This window comes from Triticum dicoccoides, chromosome 7A, assembly GCF_002162155.2.
Source record: "Triticum dicoccoides isolate Atlit2015 ecotype Zavitan chromosome 7A, WEW_v2.0, whole genome shotgun sequence".
NCBI lineage: Eukaryota > Viridiplantae > Streptophyta > Magnoliopsida > Poales > Poaceae > Triticum > Triticum dicoccoides.
In genome coordinates, this window is record NC_041392.1 from 224,092,107 (window position 1) to 224,094,794 (window position 2,688).

The window sequence follows — 2,688 nt, forward strand, 5'->3', positions numbered from 1 at the left end:
AGTTCCGTCAGCACGACGGCGTGGTGACGATCTTGATGTTCTACCGTCGCAGGGCTTCGCCTAAGCACCTCTACAATATTATCAAGGATTATGGTGGAGGGGGGCACTGCACACGGCTAAGAGAACGATCACGAAGATCAACTTTTGTGTCTATGGGGTGCCCCCTGCCCCCGTATATAAAGGAGTGGAGGAGGGGAGGGCCGGCCCTCTCTATGGCGCGCCCTAGGGGAGTCCTACTCCCACCGGGAGTAGGATTCCCCCTTTCCTAGTCCAACTAGGAGTCCTTCCATGTAGTAGGAGTAGGAGACAAGGAAGGGGAAGAGGGAAGAGAAGGAAGGAGGGGGCGCAGCCCCTCCCCCTAGTCCAATTCGGACTAGGCCTTGGGGGGTGCGCGGCCTGCCTCTCCCTCTCCCCTAAAGCCCAATAAGGCCCATATACTTCTTCTCCCGTATTCCCGTAACTCACCGGTACTCCGAAAAATACCCGAACCACTCGGAACCTTTCCGATGTCCGAATATAGTTGTCCAATATATCGATCTTTACGTCTCGACCATTTCGAGACTCCTCGTCATGTCCCCGATCTCATCCGGGACTCCAAACTCCTTCGGTACATCAAAACTCATAAACTCATAATATAACTGCCATCGAAACCTTAAGCGTGCGGACCCTACGTGTTCGAGAACAATGTAGACATGACCGAGACACGTCTCCGGTCAATAACCAATAGCGGAACCTGGATGCTCATATTGGCTCCTACATATTCTACGAAGATCTTTACCGGTCAGACCGTATAACAACATACGTTGTTCCCTTTGTCATCGGTATGTTACTTGCCCGAGATTCGATCGTCGGTATCTCAATACCTAGTTCAATCTCGTTACCGGCAAGTCTCTTTACTCGTTTCGTAATACATCATCTCGCAACTAACTCATTAGTTGCAATGCTTGCAAGGCTTAGGTGATGTGCATTACCGAGAGGGCCCAGAGATACTTCTCCGACAAATGGAGTGACAAATCCTAATCTCGAAATACGCCAACCCAACATGTACCTTTGGAGACACCTATAGAGCTCCTTTATAATCACCCAATTACGTTGTGACGTTTAGTAGCACACAAAGTGTTCCTCCGGCAAACGAGAGTTGCATAATCTCATAGTCATAGGAACATGTATAAGTCATGAAGAAAGCAATAGCAACATACTAAACGATCGGGTGCTAAGCTAATGGAATGGGTCATGTCAATCACATCATTCTTCTAATGATGTGATCCCGTTAATAAAATAACAACTCTGTTGTTCATGGTTAGGAAACATAACCATCTTCGATTAACGAGCTAGTCAAGTAGAGGCATACTAGTGACACTCTGTTTGTCTATGTATTCACACATGTAGTATGTTTCCGGTTAATACAATTCTAGCATGAATAATAAACATCTATCATGATATAAGGAAATAAATAATAACTTTATTATTGCCTCTAGGGCATATTTCCTTCAGTCTCCCACTTGCACTAGAGTCAATAATCTAGTTCACATCGCCATGTGATTCAACACTAATAGTTCACATCACCATGTGATTAACACCCATAGTTCACATTGTCATGTGACCTATACCCAAAGGGTTTACTAGAGTCAGTAATCTAGTTCACATCGTTTATGTGATTAACACCCAAAGAGTACTAAGGTGTGATCATGTTTTGCTTGTGAGATAATTTTAGTCAACGGGTCTATCACATACAGATCCGTAAGTATTTTGCGAATTCTATGTCTACAATGCTCCGCACAGAGCTACTCTAGCTAATTGCTCCTACTTTCAATATGTATCTAGATCGAGACTTAGAGTCATCCAGATCTGTGTCAAAACTTGCATCGTCGTAACATTTTACGATGAACCTTTCTGTCACCTCCATAATTGAGAAATATTTCCTTATTCCACTAAGGATAATTTTGACCGCTGTCCAGTGATCTACTCTTAGATCACTATTGTACTCCCTTGCTTAACACAGTGTAGGGTATACAATAGATCTGGTACACAGCATGGCATACTTTATAGAACCTATGGCCGAGGCATAGGGAATGACTCTCATTCTCTTTCTATCTTCTGCCATGGTCGGGCTTTGAGTCTTACTCAATTTCACACCTTGTAACACAGCCAAGAACTCTTTCTTTGATCGTTCCAATTTTTGAACTACTTCAAAATATTGTCAAGGTATGTACTCATTGAAAAAAAACTTATCAAGCGTCTTGATCTATCTCTATAGATCTTGATGCTTAATATGTAAGCATCTTCACCGAGGTCTTTCTTTGAAAAACTTCTTTCAAAATACTCCTTTATGCTTTGCAGAATAATTCTACATTATTTTCGATCAACAATATGTCATTCACATATACTTATCAGAAATGTTGTAGTTCTCCCACTCACTTTCTTGTAAATACAGGCTTCACCGCAAGTGTGTATAGAACTATATGCTTTGATCATCTCATCAAAGTGCATATTCCAATTCCGAGATGCTTGCACCAGTCCATAGATGGATCGCTGGAGCTTGCACATTTTGTTAGCACCTTTAGGATTGACAAAACCTTCTGGTTGTATCATATACAACTCTTCTTTAATAAATCCATTAAGGAATGCAGTTTTGTTTATCCATTTGCCGGATTTCATAAAATGCGGCAATTGCTAACATGATTCGGA